General features: G+C 43.9%; 1 protein-coding gene across 2 annotated transcripts in view; it reads left to right on the top strand.

Annotated features, from left to right (window-relative positions):
* Positions 1–18,417, top strand: part of SCTR (secretin receptor) — an 82,614-nt gene that overhangs the window by 7,742 nt on the left and 56,455 nt on the right. The gene's annotated exons all lie outside the window — the stretch shown is intronic.

Below are 18,417 nucleotides of genomic sequence, written 5' to 3'. Positions count from 1 at the left end.
GCCTTAAGTTGGCAAGCCAGTAATCCTACATAATAAAGCGGTAATATGCAAATTGACCGCACCTTCGCTACACATAAGCCACGCCCACCAGCCACGCCCACCAGCCAAGCCACGCCCACCAGCCAATCAGAGCGAGTATGCAAATGAACCTGACTAAGATGGCGGGTAATTTGCATACTAAGATGGCGGGTAATTTGCACACACAGGCTCCCTGAGCTGACCCCCTGCCACGGATAGCCGCTGGGCTCCAGGCCAAAAGCCCCCAACGGGGGCTTTTGGCCTGGTGCATGAGCGGACCCCCTGCCATCTGAGGCGGGAGCTGGGACTGGCAGGCGCTGGCTTCAGCCACCCCCTCCAGTGCCCACTGCCTCAGGCGGAACCCAAGCCACATAGCCATCGCGATCAGGGACCCGGACTGGCTTCAACCAAGCCCTGCAGAGCCAGCAGAGGCAGGAGGAACCCAAGCCAGCCCCGATCAGACTCAGACTGGCAGGCGATGGCTCCAGCCAAGCCCTCCAGCTCTGCCACCTCAGGCGTAACCCAAGCCGCGGAACCCAAGCCACGCAGCCATCGCGATCGGGGACCCGGACTGGCTCCAGCCAAGCCCCGCAGAGCCAGCAGAGGCAGGAGGAACCCAAGCCACGCCCCAATCGAACCCGGACTGGCAGGCGATGGCTCCAGCCAAGCTGTCCAGCGCCCGCCACCTCAGGCGGAACCCAAGCCCCGGAACCCAAGCCATGCCGCCATCGCGATCGGGGACCCGGACTGGCTCCAACCAAGCCCCGCAGAGCCAGCAGAGGCAGGAGGAACCCAAGCCACGCCCCGATCGGACTCGGACTGGCAGGCGATGGCTCCAGCCAAGCCCTCCAGCTCCCGCCACCTCAGGCGGAACCCAAGCCGCGGAACCCAAGCCACGCCGCCATCGCGATCGGGGACCCGGACTGGCTCCAACCAAGCCCCGCAGAGCCAGCAGAGGCAGGAGGAACCCAAGCCACGCCCCGATCGGACTCGGACTGGCAGGCGATGGCTCCAGCCAAGCCCTCCAGCTCCCGCCACCTCAGGCGGAACCCAAGCCGCGGAACCCAAGCCACGCCGCCATCGCGATTGGGGACCCGGACTGGCTCCAGTCAAGCCCCGCAGAGCCAGCAGAGGCAGGAGGAACCCAAGCCACGCCCCGATCGGACCCGGACTGGCAGGCGATGGCTCCAGCCAAGCTGACCAAGCCGCAGAACCCAAGCCACTCCGCCATCGCGATCGGGGACCAGGACTGGCTCCAACCAAGCCCCGCAGAACCAGCAGAGGCAGGAGGAACCCAAGCCACGCCTCGATCGGACTCAGACTGGCAGGCGATGGCTCCAGCCAAGCCCTCCAGCTCCCGCCACCTCAGGCGGAACCCAAGCCACGCCGCGATCGGGGACCCTGGCAGGCAGCATGGGTCAGCGCCCTAGCCACTGCCCTGATCCAAGCCGCCGTCACACTGCCTGCCTGTTCCAAGCTACAATGGGGGCCGGGGCAAGCAGCCGGGGGCAAAGCCCTAGGCTGGTGCTTGCCTGGATCTCAGACCCCGGCGTGTGGCAGTTCCACACACTGCTGGTGGGGTCCAAGACGAGAGGACCTAGCAAATTCTGCCAAGGCCCGCCTGTGGGCTGGAGCAGAGGGAGAAAGCTGGCAGCTTAGAGGGCATTGCTCCCTCTGGAGCCCCAGCTTCCGCGTTTCAGCTGTGAAAATTGACAAATGGTAGGAGGAAGTCCCACCCCCACAGAAACGGCCAGAATCAGCCGTTGGTCACACAGCTCAACGGCCTGACAGTTAAGACTCATTCACCTGTACCTCAGACCGTGGCAGTAGAGAGGTGGGACTATGTCCAAAGAAAAACTGTTGATACAACGTAGCTCTGCAGCAGAAAGATCCCGACGTTATCGACAGAAAATGTCTGAAGAGCAAAGGGCGTCTGATCTTGAAAGAAGGCGACACCTGCGACAGAATGTATCTGAAGAGCAGCTATTGGAAAAACGTCGCTCTGAAGCCGAAAAACACCGGCATCTTCGACAGAAAATGTCTAAAGACAAACGCGCCTATGAAGTTGAAAGAAGGCGGTGGCGAAGACAGAGGTCTAGAGAACAGTCATCAACAAGTACTAGCAACATTGGTAGGAACTGCCTTCTCAGCAATAATGGAGTATATGAGGATGCAATTCTCGAACATAGTTGTGGTGGAATGACTGTTAGATGTGAATTTTGCCTATCACTAAATTTCTCTGATGAAAAACCATCCGATGGGAAATTTACTCGATGTTGTAGCAAAGGGAAAGTCTGTCCAAATGATATACATTTTCCAGAATACCCAGCATATTTAAAAAGATTAATGACAAACGAAGATTCTGACAGTAAAAATTTCATGGAAAATATTCGATCCATAAATAGTTCTTTTGCTTTTGCCTCCATGGGTGCAAATATTGCATCGCCATCAGGGTATGGGCCATACTGTTTTAGAATACACGGACAAGTTTATCACCGTACTGGAACTTTACATCCTTCGGATGGTGTTTCTCGGAAGTTTGCTCAACTCTATATTTTGGATACAGCTGAAGCTACAAGTAAACGATTAGCAATGCCAGAGAACCAGGGCTGCTCAGAAAGACTCATGATCAACATCAGTAACCTCATGCATGAAATAAATGAATTAACAAAATCGTACAAAATGCTACATGAGGTAGAAAAGGAAGCCCAATCTGAAGCAGCAGCAAAAGGTATAGCTCCCACAGAAGTAACTATGGCAATTAAATATGATCGCAACAGTGACCCAGGTAGATATAATTCTCCCCGTGTAACCGAGGTTGCTGTCATATTCAGAAACCAAGATGGAGAACCTCCTTTTGAAAGGGACTTGCTCATTCATTGTAAACCAGATCCCAATAATCCAAGTGCCACTAAAATGAAACAAATCAGTATCCTGTTTCCTACATTAGATGCAATGACATATCCTATTCTTTTTCTACATGGTGAAAAAGGATGGGGAACAGATATTGCATTAAGACTCAAAGACAACAGTGTACGCAACAATAATACTAGACAAAATGTAAGGACACGAGTCACACAAATGCAGTATTATGGATTTCATCTCTCTGTGAGGGACACGTTCAATCCTATTTTAAATGCAGGAAAATTAACTCAACAGTTTATTGTGGATTCATATTCAAAAATGGAAGCAAATCGGATAAATTTCATTAAAGCAAACCAATCTAAGTTGAGAGTTGAAAAATATAGTGGTTTGATGGATTATCTCAAATCTAGATCTGAAAATGACAATGTGCCGATTGGTAAAATGATAATACTCCCATCATCTTTTGAGGGTAGTCCCAGAAATATGCAGCAGCGATATCAGGATGCTATGGCAATTGTAACAAAGTATGGCAAGCCCGATTTATTTATAACCATGACGTGCAACCCTAAATGGGCAGATATTACAAACAATCTACAACGCTGGCAAAAAGTTGAAAACAGACCTGACTTGGTAGCCAGAGTTTTTAATATTAAGCTGAACGCTCTTTTAAATGATGTATGCAAATTCCATTTATTTGGCAAAGTAATAGCTAAGATTCATGTCATTGAATTTCAGAAACGAGGACTGCCTCACACTCACATATTATTGATATTAGATAGTGAGTCCAAATTACGAACGGAAGATGACATTGACCGTATAGTTAAGGCAGAAATTCCAGATGAGGACCAGTGTCCTCGACTTTTTCAAATTGTAAAATCAAATATGGTACATGGACCATGTGGAATACAAAATCCAAATAGTCCATGTATGGAAAATGGAAAATGTTCAAAGGGATATCCGAAAGAATTTCAAAATGTGACCATTGGAAATATTGATGGATATCCCAAATACAAAAGAAGATCTGGTAGCACCATGTCTATTGGAAATAAAGTTGTCGATAACACCTGGATTGTCCCTTATAATCCATATTTGTGCCTTAAATATAACTGTCATATAAATGTTGAAGTCTGTGCATCGATTAAAAGTGTCAAATATCTATTTAAATACATCTATAAAGGGCACGATTGTGCAAATATTCAAATTTCTGAAAAAAATATTATCAATCATGATGAAGTACAGGACTTCATTGACTCCAGGTATGTGAGCGCTCCTGAGGCTGTTTGGAGACTTTTTGCAATACGAATGCATGACCAATCTCATGCAATCACAAGATTAGCTATTCATTTGCCAAATGATCAGAATTTGTATTTTCATGCCGATGATTTTGCTGAAGTTTTAGATAGGGCTAAAAGACATAACTCAACTTTGATGGCTTGGTTCTTATTGAATAGAGAAGACTCTGATGCACGTAATTATTATTATTGGGAGATTCCACAGCATTATGTGTTTAATAATTCTTTGTGGACAAAACGCCGAAAGGGTGGGAATAAAGTATTAGGTAGACTGTTCACTGTGAGCTTTAGAGAACCAGAACGATATTACCTTAGACTTTTGCTTCTGCATGTAAAAGGTGCGATAAGTTTTGAGGATCTGCGAACTGTAGGAGGTGTAACTTACGATACATTTCATGAAGCTGCTAAACACCGAGGATTATTACTTGACGACACTATCTGGAAAGATACGATTGAAGATGCAATCGTCCTTAATATGCCCAAACAACTACGGCATCTTTTTGCATACATATGTGTGTTTGGATGTCCTGCTGCTGCAGACAAATTATGGGATGAGAATAAATCTCATTTTATTGAAGATTTCTGTTGGAAATTGCACCGAGGAGAAGGTACCTGTGTGAACTGTGAAATGCATGCCCTTAAAGAAATTCAAGAGGTATTCACATTGCATGGAATGAAATGTTCACATTTCAAACTTCCGGACTATCCTTTATTAATGAATGCAAATACATGTGATGAATCGTACGAACGACAACAGGCAGAAGTTTTGATAAATTCTCTGAATGATGAACAGTTGGCAGCCTTTCAGACTATAACTTCAGCCATTGAAGATCAAACTGTACACCCCAAATGCTTTTTCTTGGATGGTCCAGGTGGTAGTGGAAAAACATATCTGTATAAAATTTTAATACATTATATTAGAGGTCGTGGTGGTACTGTTTTACCCACAGCATCTACAGGAATTGCTGCAAATTTACTTAATGGTGGAAGAACCTTTCATTCCCAATATAAATTACCAATTCCATTAAATGAAACTTCAATTTCTAGACTCGATATAAAGAGCGAAGTTGCTAAAACCATTAAAAAGGCCCAACTTCTTATTATTGATGAATGCACCATGGCATCCAGTCATGCTATAAACGCCATAGACAGATTACTAAGAGAAATTATGAATTTGAATGTTGCATTTGGTGGGAAAGTTCTCCTTCTTGGGGGAGATTTTCGACAATGTCTCAGTATTGTGCCGCATGCTATGCGATCAGCCATAGTACAAACAAGTTTAAAGTACTGTGATGTTTGGGGATGTTTCAGAAAGTTGTCTCTTACAACAAATATGAGATCAGAGGATTCTGCTTATAGTGAATGGTTAGTAAAACTTGGAGATGGCAAACTTGATAGCAGTTTTCATTTAGGAATGGATATTATTGAAATTCCCCATGAAATGATTTGTAATGGATCTATTATTGAAGCCACCTTTGGAAATAGTATATCTATAGATAATATTAAAAATATATCTAAACATGCGATTCTTTGTCCAAAAAATGAGCACGTTCAAAAATTAAATGAAGAAATTTTGGATATACTTGATGGAGATTTTCACACATATTTGAGTGATGATTCCATTGACTCAACAGATGATGCTGAAAAGGAAAAATTTCCCATTGAATTTCTAAATAGTATTACTCCTTCAGGAATGCCATGCCATAAATTAAAATTGAAAGTGGGTGCAATCATCATGCTATTGAGAAATCTTAATAGTAAATGGGGTCTTTGTAATGGTACCAGATTTATTATCAAAAGATTACGACCTAACATTATTGAAGCTGAAGTATTGACAGGATCTGCAGAGGGAGAGGTTGTTCTGATTCCAAGAATTGATTTGTCCCCATCTGACACTGGCCTCCCATTTAAATTGATTCGACGACAGTTTCCTGTGATGCCAGCATTTGCGATGACTATTAATAAATCACAAGGACAAACTCTAGACAGAGTAGGAATATTCCTACCTGAACCCGTTTTCACACATGGTCAGTTATATGTTGCTTTCTCTCGAGTTCGAAGAGCATGTGACGTTAAAGTTAAAGTTGTAGATACTTTATCTCAAGGGAAATTAGTCAAGCACTCTGAAAGTGTTTTCACACTTAATGTGGTATACAGGGAGATATTAGAATAAGTTTAATCACTTTATCAGTCATTATTTGCATCAATGTTGTTTTTATATTATGATTTTGTTATTGTTATATCATTTTGTTATTATTTATTAATAAAATTATGTATTATTTTCATATACACTGTACTCATTTCCTTTTATCTCTGACACTTTTATTATAGAGAGAGGGCAAATAGCAATGTTAAAATATTTCCTCTAATTAATTCCCTTTTAATGTGCACGAATTTCGTGCACCGGGCCACTAGTTATATTATAAAACGCTATAAGCAAAGTGATGTTGAATCTCTTCACCTTCCTCAGAATTCAATAGGTTTTTATTATATCTCCTCCCAGATTTTACTTTTTCAGATTTGAGTCCAAAATTAAACTCTAAAATAGCTTCCAGAACAGTCTTTTGACATCTTTCTTCTCTCATTTTGGGGTTTGCTTCGTTATTCTCTCTCTTGCTCAAGCAGACTGGAGTTTTCTGTTGCTTTATTTATTTTCTGTTGCTTTATTAGGACAGACTACGGCTGCCCCATAGCTTCGAAGCTTACACGCTTCAGGAATTGGAGAGATAGATGTCACTCCCAATTCCAATAGCAAGTATCCGAGAGGAAAGCAGACTGTTTCGGAGTGGGTGGGGTTGTCTCCCTTGGTCTGATCGGTGATATGGGACCTCACAGCATAAACCAACCTACCTTGTGATGAAAGGATCTTGCCTGGGATGGGAGTGGGCGGAGTTGTTGGCTGAAAGGCTAAGAAGACATCTCAAAGTATGTTGACCACCTCAGCAAATCCCCCAAAGAGAGGGACAGTGGAAGCCGTGGGCCAGCCATGGCTGGGTGCTGAGTGAGAAAACAAAGGGTGACACTCCCTACCAGAGACACTATTGGACAAACAGGATCTCAGAGAGTTTAGAACACAAGTGCCTTATCTGAAAAACTACAACTGTAGGTTATGCCCTAGCAAAGCCGAAACCGAACCTATAATATAGGATACAGGAGTGGAATCCACCCAGGATGGCCATGGGCAGATATCGGTTCCGTGGTTCTGCAACAGACCACAGAGGATTTAGTTTAGAATGTCAAAGGGCTCCTTGGGGCAAGTCTCAGAGAAGCCAGTTGGCAACATTGCCTGGAGTTCTATTCAGAACCTGGGAGTACAACTAGGATATGTAAATGGATGTGGTGAAGGCCTATGAATTTTGTGATCAACAAGAAGAAAGAAGGTCAACTTAAAGTACCAGAAAAAGATAAAAGTTATATGAAAACTTTTGTGGTCCAAGTATTTTAAAAACTTTGATATGACTTTAGCGATATTTAAAAAACTCTAGATATAAGGATGGCTTGGACTCAAATTCTGAAACTGAAGAGGAACATATCTGTATGTTTTTATTTGGTTAATTTTTAAAAATAAAGAAAAGCACCAGTTAGTACTTTTTTCTGACACCCTCTTTTTAAACTTATGGGGAGTATATATTTTCAAAGATTCTTAGGGCTGAGGTTCTGTTTTTACTACCAAACAGCACCTCCTTCTTGATACCAATTACTTTGGTATTTTTTACTCAAAACACTTCACTATTACACCAAATAGATGAAGTTTTTCCTCACACTGACAGCCAATTCTTCACCCTTCCAGACACCAGCTAGGTGTCCTACAGTTTAACTCAATTCCAACACTAACTGCCTGGAGTTACACAGACCCCACAAATAAGGACTCGGTCCCATGAGACTGCTCCTGCTTCAGACACTGATTCCAGGTCTGGGCCACCCATACTTCTGACCGACTGGCTATAAATTGGGGGTTCCCACGACCACCTCCTTGGGTTCAATAATATGCTAGAATGATTCACAGAACTCAGGAAAGAACTTTACTAGTACTCACTAATACTGGTTTACTTTAAAGGTTACAGCTCAGGGACAGCCAAGTGGGAGAGACGCATCGGGCGAGGAAGGGCCACCTGGAGCTCCCCTGCCCTTTTCTGGGTGTGCGACCCTCCCAGCAGCTCAGGTTTTCACCGGCCTGAAAGCCCTCGAAACCCTATCGTGTAGGGTATTTATGGAGGTTTCATCACACAGGAATGATGGACGTGATCATTGCCCAATGCTGATCAACTCAGTCTCCAGCCATCTCTCCTCTCAAGTGGTTGGGAGGATGGGGCTGAAAGTTCCAACCCTCTACCACAAGGCTGGTCTTTCTGGTGACTAGCCCGCAAACTCTCTAGGGTCCCCAGCCACCAGTCATCTTATTAGCATCATTTATCACTTTGGAGATTCCAAGGGTCTTAGAAACTCTTGTATCAGGATCTGGGGGTTAAGAACAAATATTACAACAAAAGATGCTCCTCTCACCCCATCACTCAGAAAATTACAAGGCTTGCCCTAGCCCGTTTGGCTCAGTGGATAGAGCATCGGCCTACAGACTTAAGGGTCCTTGATTCCATTCCTGTCATGGGCGCATGCTTGGGTGGTGGACTCGTTCCTCAGCAGGGGGCGTGCATGAGGCAGTCGATCAGGGATTCTCTCTCATCATTGATGTTTCTACCTTTTTCTCCCTCTCCTTTTCTCTCTGAAATCAATAAAATTATATTTTTTAAAAAAGAAAATTATAAGGTTTTGGGAGCACTGTGTCAGGAACCAGGAACAAAGACCAAATATATATTATTTATTATATCACAATGTCACATTAGGACATTCAGTTTAAAATGGCATGTGTTTATCCATGCCCAGGTTTCAGGCTCTATGCCCAGTAGGGGGTGTACATGAGGCAATCAATCAAAGATTCTCTTTCATCATTGATATTTCTATCTCTCTCTCCCTCTCTCTGAAGTCATTAAAAACACATTTTTTTTTAAAAAAAGTGATAGTAAAGGGATCAGAAGGCAAGAGACAAGGAAGCAGAGATTTCAAGCAATCTTTGGGAAATGGAAAGCGCCTGAAGTAGTGGTGGCCATAGGGAAGAAGAACCTAAATGCCTGCAGGGGGTGTCAGGGACATTGAGGAGAAACTGTCTGGCCTGCAGCACCCAGGAAAGGCCCCAGGCACGGGGGAGAAACCCTCCATAGCTGGCAATGCGGTCCTTCCCCCTGTAGTTATTTTCAGAGAAGGCCACCAGTCAACAAAGGGTTCAGGCCCACAGTGGTTCCAAAGGCCACTTTAGTGTCTCAAGCCTAAATATGACACTGAGGGGCCTCCAACATGGAAGCCAACAACTGGGGAGAGGAACTTAGAGGAAACAGAGACCACGCAGAGAGGAGGAAAAACTTCAAACACAAGATGAGAGCCAGTATCCTGTTCTTTTAAAGATCTTTAAAAAGGGTGCTGGAGCCAGAGGAGGTGTGGAACAGAGGATGCCATGGAAAAGGAATCAAAGAAAACCTGTCTGGAAATTAAACGTATGAAGGATTAGACAGAAGGATTATGTAGACAAAACGATGGAAGCGTAGAGAAAGGTGAAGATTAGAGGGTCCATCCAGGCTGTTCACTGTTCAACCTACATGAATCTCAGGAAGGCAGAATAGAGAAGAGGATGGGGGAAATAAAATAAATAACAATTTTTTTAAATTCCCAGAAATGAAGAACACAAATCTTAATTTTTTTATTTTTTGTCTGCAACCTTTTTTTTAAAATTTCTTTATTGATTAAGGTGTCACATATTTGTCCTCATCCCCCAATTCCCATCCCACACCCCTCCCCACGGATGCCCCAACCCCCTGTTGAACTTAACCATTGGTTAGGCTCATATGCATGCACACAAGTCCTTTGGTTGATCTCTCCCCCCTCCCCCCACCCTCCCCTATCCTCCCTCTGAGGCCCGATAGTCCGATCGATGCCTCCTTGTTTCTGGTTCTGTTCTTGTTCATCAGTCTATGTTGTTCATCATTTCCCTTAGATGAGCGAGATCATGTGTCACTAGAGATATACTTATAAGAACTGAATGTGAGACGAGCAATAATAGTTATGCTGACAGGCAAATGAATCAGTCTGTAGTGAGTTTCTTTCTGGACCAACAGTTCGTTTGAGACCCAATATCAATGTCCACCAGTTCCTTATGTGTACATGTCAGCACTGACCCCTCAGCTCTGGATGGTGGACAAATGGTGGTAATGCAGGTCCGACTCCCTCTGGTTTGGTCTCGGCCGGACCCAGGGGCACGGCTTCACCTGGACTCAGGGGCACGTGGCCTCACCCGGACCCAGGGGGCGCGTGGCCTCACCTGGACCCAGGTGCGCGCGACCTCACCCGGACCCGGGATCCAGCTTCACCCGGACCCAGGGGCGCGTGGCCTTACCCGGACCCAGGGACACGTGGCCTCTCCCAGACCCAGGGGCACGTGGCCTCACCCGGACCCAGGTGCACGCGGCCTCACCCAGACCCAGGACCGAGCCTCACCCGGATCCAGGGGCACACGGCCTCACCCGGACCCGGGATGCAGCTTCACCCGGACCCAGGGGCGCGAGGCCTCACCCGGACCCAGGTGTGCGCGGCCTCACCCGGACCCGGGACCCAGCCTCACCCGCATCCAGGGGCATACGGCCTCACCCGGACCCAGGATCCAGCTTCACCCGGACCCAGGGGCGCGTGGCCTCTCCCAGACCCAGGGGCGCATGGCCTCACCCGGGCCCGGGACCCAGCCTCACCTGGATCCAGGGGCACATGGCCTCACCCGGACCCGGGATCCAGCTTCACCCGGACCCAGGGGTGCATGGCCTCACCCGGACCCAGGGGCGCGTGGCCTCACCCGGGCCCAGGAGCGCGTGGCCTCTCCCAGACCCAGGGGCGCATGGCCTCACCCGGACCCAGGTGCGCGCGGCCTCACCCGGACCCGGGACCCAGCCTCACCCGGATCCAGGGGCACACGGCCTCACCCGGACCCGGGATCCAGCTTCACCCGGATCCAGGGGCACGAGGTCTCACCTGGACCCAGGGGCGCGTGGCCTCTCCCAGACCCAGGGACGCGTGGCCTCACCCGGATCCAGTGGCACACGGCCTCACCCGGACCCAGGATCCAGCTTCACCCGGATCCAGGGGCGCGTGACCTCACCCGGACCCAGAGGCGCGAGAACACAAATCTTTAGATAGAAATGCCCATTGAATATCTAACTAATAAGTAGAAAAGGAACCGTTTCCTCATGAAGTTTTAACATAACTAAAGACAAAGAAAAATCCTAAATATTTCTAGTAAGAAAAAAAAAAGCCATATACAAAAGATTTGGAATCAGAAATAAATTTCTTAACAACACAGAAGAGAGAAGGGTGAAAGCCTTGAAAATTTGGAAGAAAAGTTATTTTCAACCTGGCGTTCTCTCAAACAAGATCCAAAAGTTTACCTCCTATATACGCTTTCTTAGGAGGTTACCTGAGAATGTGTTTCTACCAAAAAAGAAAGCAAAGCCAGAAAAAGACATGGGATCTAGGAAACAGAGCTCCTGCCAGGAGAGATGGGGAGAGGATACCCCACGCCATGGCCAGGTATCAGGCCCAGATTGAAGCAAGAGGGAGAGGGAGTGAGGGAGAGGTCTCCAGAGGTAAAACAAAGAACCGCGGATAGACGTCTCACAGACCGGCTGGAGTACTTGGAAATTTAGCCGTACGTAGGAAACTAATCAAATGAAAACACAAAGTAGTTATTGACCTCAGGAAAGACAACATGTACAAGAAGAGACATAATCATTTTTACAGACTAGACTCAGCAGTGAACCATATTTCACAGTCAAAAGAAATCACTAGAAATACAGATCATGCATTTAGAAATTAGGTCAAAAGGAGGATATGTAATGCATGGGGGAGAGAAGGATATGTGGGGAGATCGAAAAACATCTAAATCTTTACCTCCCATAAAAGACAGTTTTGGATAATGTCTTAAATTAATAAACCAAGAAATAGCTGTATAGGAATATAATTTTTAAGAATGGAAATACAAATGAGAATCAACAGCACAAAAGCATTGAAAGTGACTGCCAGGGAGCAGGTAGGGTTAGGGAAGGGAACAGCTATTTTTCGTTAGAAATACTTTGATATTAGTACAAGCAAAATTTTTAGAGTACTTATACAAACTTGATATTTAAAAAAAATGATTTAAAATCAACAAATGACAAGTGCTGGCGAGGATGTGGAGAAAAGGGAACCCTAGTACACTGCTGGTGGGAATGCACACTGGTGCAGCCATTGTGGAAAACAGTATGGAGTTTCCTCAAAAAATTAATTATGGAACTGCCATTTGACCCAGTGACCCCACTTCTAGGAATATATCCTAAGAAACCCGAAGCACAAATCAGAAAGAATGTATTCACCCCCATGTACACAGCAGCACAATTTACAATAGTTAAGATCTGGAAACAGCCCAAGTGCCTATCAGTAGATGAGTGGATAAAAAAGCTATGGTACATTTACACCATGGAATACTATGCAGCAGTAAAAAAGAAGGATCTCTTACTCTTTGAGGCAGCATGGAGGGACCTGGAGAGTATCATGCTAAGTGAAATAAGTCAGAGAAAGACAAATATCACATGATCTCACTCATATGTGGAATCTAATGAATAAAATAAACTGATGAACAGAGTGGATCTAGAAACATGGAAGCATGGAGGGAAGGCAGGGGAGGGTGGGTGGGAGGTAATCAACCAAAGACCTTGTATGCACATATGCATAACCCATGGACACAGACAATAGGGTCGTAAAGGCCTGGGGTGGGGTGTGAGGGTGGGCTGGAGGGGGTCAATGGAGGAAAGAAGGGGACATATGTAATACTTTCAACAATAAAGAATTATTTTTTAAAAATGGTTTAAAAAGAGCTTTTAAGGATTAATGGCGCTTGTTTTGATGAAATTTTAAAATAAATTTTAGCAATTCTGCAAATTTTAAGTAAAATTATATTTCTTTTAAATTTAGTAAGTATATAGAATTACTGGTATATGCATAAATATACACATGGCTGCTAAATATCCATCTCTCCTTCCCCTCTGGCACTTAATTTAGATCATAAGGGGCTTCTTCCCATGCATTCTCCAATCCAGGCACCTACCAAGTGGTTGCTCCATTGAACACACCATCTTGCCTGCCACTCCCAGCAGCTCTGAGGTCCTCTTTCCTCCACTGCTGTCACCATCGGGAAACCGTGGACTGTCTTCGCAGGAGAATACTGTTGCTGCCACACCTCAAGGGACACCACACACTTCTTTAGTTGGAATACCACTGCACAAAATTATCTTGATTTATTAAATTTTAATGGTAGGATCAAGGGTAAAAGAGATGTGGGCTGTCATTAACACAGAAAAATAACCAGGGGAGCTGAGGATGTAGAGAAATTGAAACCCTTGTGCACTGCTGGTGGGAATGTAAAATGGTGTAGCTGCTGTGAGCAACAGTTTGGTGGTTCCTAAAAAAAGTAAACATAGGGAAAAAAGTAAACATGTTATTATCTTATGATTAAGCAATTTCACTTCTGGGCATACCCCCAAAAGAATTGAAACAGAGACTCAAAGAGATATTTGTACACCCATGTTTATAGCAGCATTGTTCACAGTAGCCAAAGGTGTAAACAGCTCAAGTGTCCATAAACAGATGACTGGATGAACAAAATGTGGCATGTACAAGCGATGGAATATTATTCAGCCTTAGAAAGGGATGAAATTCTGATAGATGCTGCAACATGAGAGTGAAATAAGCCAGACTCAAAGGAATAAATATTGTATGATTCCATTTATATGAATGATTTAGACTAGACAAATTCATAGATTTAGAAAGTAGAACAGAGGTTATCAGGAGCTGGCGGGGGGGGGGAAGAGCAATGGGGAGTTAGTGCTTGATGGAGACAGAGTTTCAGTTGGGATGTTGAAAAAGTTCTGGAGATGGATAGTGATGATGGTTGTACAACATTGTAAATGTACTAATGCCACTGAACTGTATATCTAATGTCATATATTTTTATTACAACTTTATTTTTTTTAATTTTTATTTTTTTATTACAACTTTAAAAGAAGAAATGTAAGACGAGAAATTTCCAGGATGGGGTGGCTCCCATTGTAGGTGTTCTCTCATTTCTAATCTTCTCCACGGCTTTCAAGAGTCTTCTTTGTGGAATACCCCCTTTCTTCAGTCTCCAGCAGTGCAAATTGCCCCTCACTTGGGGTAAACTTCACTCCCTATCTACTCACCTTGCTGCTGCCCCAGAATCTACTTCCCAGCCTGTCAGTCAGCTATGCTGCATAACAAAAATCTCAGTGGCATACAGCAACAGATGCCTCTTCTCTCTTAGTGCTTGCAAGGGAGCAAGAGTTTGATTGGTCAACCATAATATTGATGGTGATCCAGTCAAGGTACAGATCATTTCTATTATCTCAGGATCCTCATGGTGCTCTATTATGGTCACACACCCTTCTTTCCCACTCTCACCCCTTCCTTAACCCCTGACAACCACTAATATGTTCCCTATTTATAGGATTATGTCATTTCAAGGACATTATATAAATGTAATCATGGAGCATGAAACCTTTTGGGATTGGTGCTTTTTTTTTCTTCCATTCAGCATACTTCTTTGGAGATTAATCTAGATTGATGCATGTGCCAATAATTTGTTCAGCATCTTGGATCTATAAATTTATGTCTCTTGTTGAATTTGGGAAGTTTTCAGCTCCACCCTCTTTCTTTTCTCTTTCTCAACTTGTGAGCATTAGTGTAGAGTTGACAAGAAGGTATAAAACCTGGTCCTTTAACTGTTGCAAGGTTGGCTTCTGAAATGGAGAGATCCCTGGGTGAACAATTTTGGTCACATCCTCTAATCACATTGGGCCTTGGTTTCCTTTTATGTTTTTCTTCATAGGGTTGTTTTTATTTTAATTTTATTACTTATAACAGTTGACATTCAATATTACTTTATATTAGTTTCAAGTGTATAGAATAATGATTAAACATTTATATAATTTATGAAGTGATCCCCCCTTAAGTCTAGTACCCACCTGGCACCATCCATAGTTATTACAGTATTATTAACTGTATTTCCTACATTATACTTTACATACAGTGACTATAACTATCAATTTGTATTTCTTAATCCCTTCAAAATATTCACCCAGCCCCCATACTCCCCTCCCATCTGGCAGCTATAACTTTGTTCTCTGTATCCATGAGTCTGTTTCTGTTTTGTTTGGTCATTTACTTTGTTCATTATATTCCATACATAAGTGAAATCATATGGTATTTTTCTTTTTCTGTCTTGATTCACTCAGTACAATACCCTCTCAGTATCAGTTTGTTCTCTGCATCCATGGATTTGACTCTGTTTTGTTTGTTCATTTATTTTGTTCTTTATATTCTACATAGAAGTGAAATCTTATATGGTATTGGTCTTTGTCTTATTTGACTCAGCACAGTACCCTCTGGATCCATCCATGCTGTTGCAATAGTAAGATTTCATTCTTTTTTTATGGCTGAGTCATATTCATATAACATCTTTATCCAATTGTCTACTGATGGGCACTTAGGTTGCTTGCATATCTTGGCTATCCAATATAATCCTATATAATAAAGAGGTAATTTGCAAATTGACCATCACTCCAATACACAAGATGGCCGCCCCCATGTGGTCAAAGATGGCGGCCCCATGTGGACACAAGATGGCTGCCACAAGATGGCCAGCAGGGGAGGGCAGTTGGGAGGGACCAGGCCTTCAAGGGAGGGCAGTTGGAGGCTATCAGTCCTGCAGGGGAGGGCAGTTGGGGGGGACCAAGCCATCAGGGGAGGGCAGTTAGGGGTGACCAGGCATGCAGGGGAGGGCAGTTGAGGGTGACCAGGCCTGCAGGGGAGGACAGTTGAGGGGGACCCAGGCCTGCAGGGGCGGGCAGTTGGGGGCGACTGCAGGGTGCAGGGGAGGGCAGTTGGAGAGGGTGCAGGCTGGGCTGAGAATACACACCCCCTCCCCCCGTGCATGAATTTTGTGCACCAGGTCTCTAGTTGTAAATAATGCTGCAATAAACATAGGAGTGCATATATCCTTTTGAAACAGTGTTTTGGATTTATTCAGATAAATATCCAGAAGTGGAATTGCTGGGTCATAAGGTAGTTCTATTTTTAATTTTTTGAGGAACAATGGCTGCACCAATTTGCAAGCTCACCAACAAGGCATGAGCATTCCCTTTACTCCAAATCCTCACAAACACTTGTTGTTTGTTGATTTATTGATGATAGCCATTCTGACAGGTGTGAGGTTTTAATTCTCATTGTGTTTTTAATTTGCATTTCTCTGATGATTCGTCTCATCTGTATGTCTCTCTTTAGAGAAATATCTATACAGGTCTTTTGCCCATTTTTAAATAAGTTTGTTTGGGTGTATTAAAATGTATTAGTTCTTTATAAATTTTGTATTTTAACTCTTTATCAGGTGTATCATTGGTGAATATCTTCTCCCAGTTAGTAGGTTCTCTTTGCATTTGGTTGATGGTTTCCTTTGCTGTGCAAAACCTTTTCAGTTTGATGTAGTCCCATTTTTTTATTTTCTCTTTTGTTTCCCTTGCCCAAGGAGATATATCAGAAAAAAATGTTGCTATGAGAGATGTCTGAGATTTGACTGCCTATGTTTATTTTTTTTTCTAGGAGTTTTATGGTTTCCAGTCTTACATTTAAATCTTTAATCTGTTTGAGTTTATTTTTGTATATAATGTAAGAAGGTAGTCTAGTTTCATTTTTTTGCATATATTTGTCCAATTTTCCTAACACTATTTATTGAATAGACTGTCTTTACTCTATTGTATGTTCTTGCCTCCTTTGCATTGACCATATTAATTGACCATATAGGTGTGGGTTCATTTCTGAGCTCTCTAATCTATGTCTTTTTATACCAGTACCATGCTGTTTTGATGACTGCAGCCTTGTAATATAGTTTGATAACAGGTAGTGTGGTACCTCCAGTTTTGTTCTTTCTCAATATTGCTGTGGCTGTTTGGGGTTTTTTGTGGTTCCATATAAATTTTAGGATTATTTGTTTGAGTTCTGTGAAACATACCATTGATATCTTGATCGGAATTGCACTTAATCTATAGATTGCTTTGGGTAGTATAGACATTTTATTGATGTTAATTTTTCCTATCACGAGCCCAATATAAGCTTTTATTTATTTATTTATTTATTTTCTTCAGTTTCTTTCTTTAATGTCTTAAAATTTTCTGAGTATGCATCTTTTACCTCCTTGGTTAAATTTAATCTTAGGTATTTTATTTTTTTATACAATTGTAAATAGGATTGCTTTTTAAATTTCTCTTTCTGATAGTTTGTTATTGGTGTGTAAAAATGGAACCAATTTTAGATTATTACTTTTGTATTCTGCTACTTTACTGAACTCATCAGTTTTAATAGGTTTTTGGTAGAGTGTTTAGGCTTTTTTCTATATAGTATCATATCATCTGCAAATAATGACAATTTTACTTCTTCCTTTCCAATTTAGATGCTCTTTATTTCTTTTTCTTGTCTGATTGCCGTGGCTAAGACTTTTAATACTATTCTATATAATAATAGAGGAATATGCAAATTGTCCATTACTCTGTAATGTCACGACCGATCGCAGGAGGCTGCCTGCGGTGCATGGTGGGGCGTTGCTCTGGAGACAGGGCGTTAGCGGGGAGGTGCCCAGAGGAGGCTGGACCATCCCGTGGTGGGGAGGGTGGGGGTGAGAGCCCATAGTGCCCCCCTCACCAGTCCTTCGCCACCCACTGCTCACACTCAGAGCACCCCGCCACCCACCTGCCAGGGGAAGGAGCACAGCACAGCAGGCGGGAGGCTTCCATGCTCTCCTCCGGAGCCATGACGGGTGGAGCCGCCACATTGCTCCGGAGACAGGGCGGAATCGGGGAGGCGCCCGGAGAAGGCAGGACAGCCCGAGGCAACTCGAGGGACTGAGGGCGGGGCATGAAGCAGCTAGAGAAGGCCAGAGGGGTCGGGGGCTGGGCCAGGTGCACTGGAGCTCTGCGTGGAGACGTTTGGGTGTCAAGGCAGGGCGGGGCCACGCGATTTCGCACGCTGGGCTCCTAGTGTTTAATAAAAGTGGTGAAAGTGAATATTCTTGTCTTGTTCCTGATCTTAAGGGAAACACTTTTAGCTC

This window comes from Cnephaeus nilssonii, assembly GCF_951640355.1.
Source record: "Cnephaeus nilssonii genome assembly, chromosome: 10".
NCBI lineage: Eukaryota > Metazoa > Chordata > Mammalia > Chiroptera > Vespertilionidae > Cnephaeus > Cnephaeus nilssonii.
Note: the sequence above shows the minus strand (reverse complement) of the source record. Positions and strands in the feature narration are given on the sequence as shown.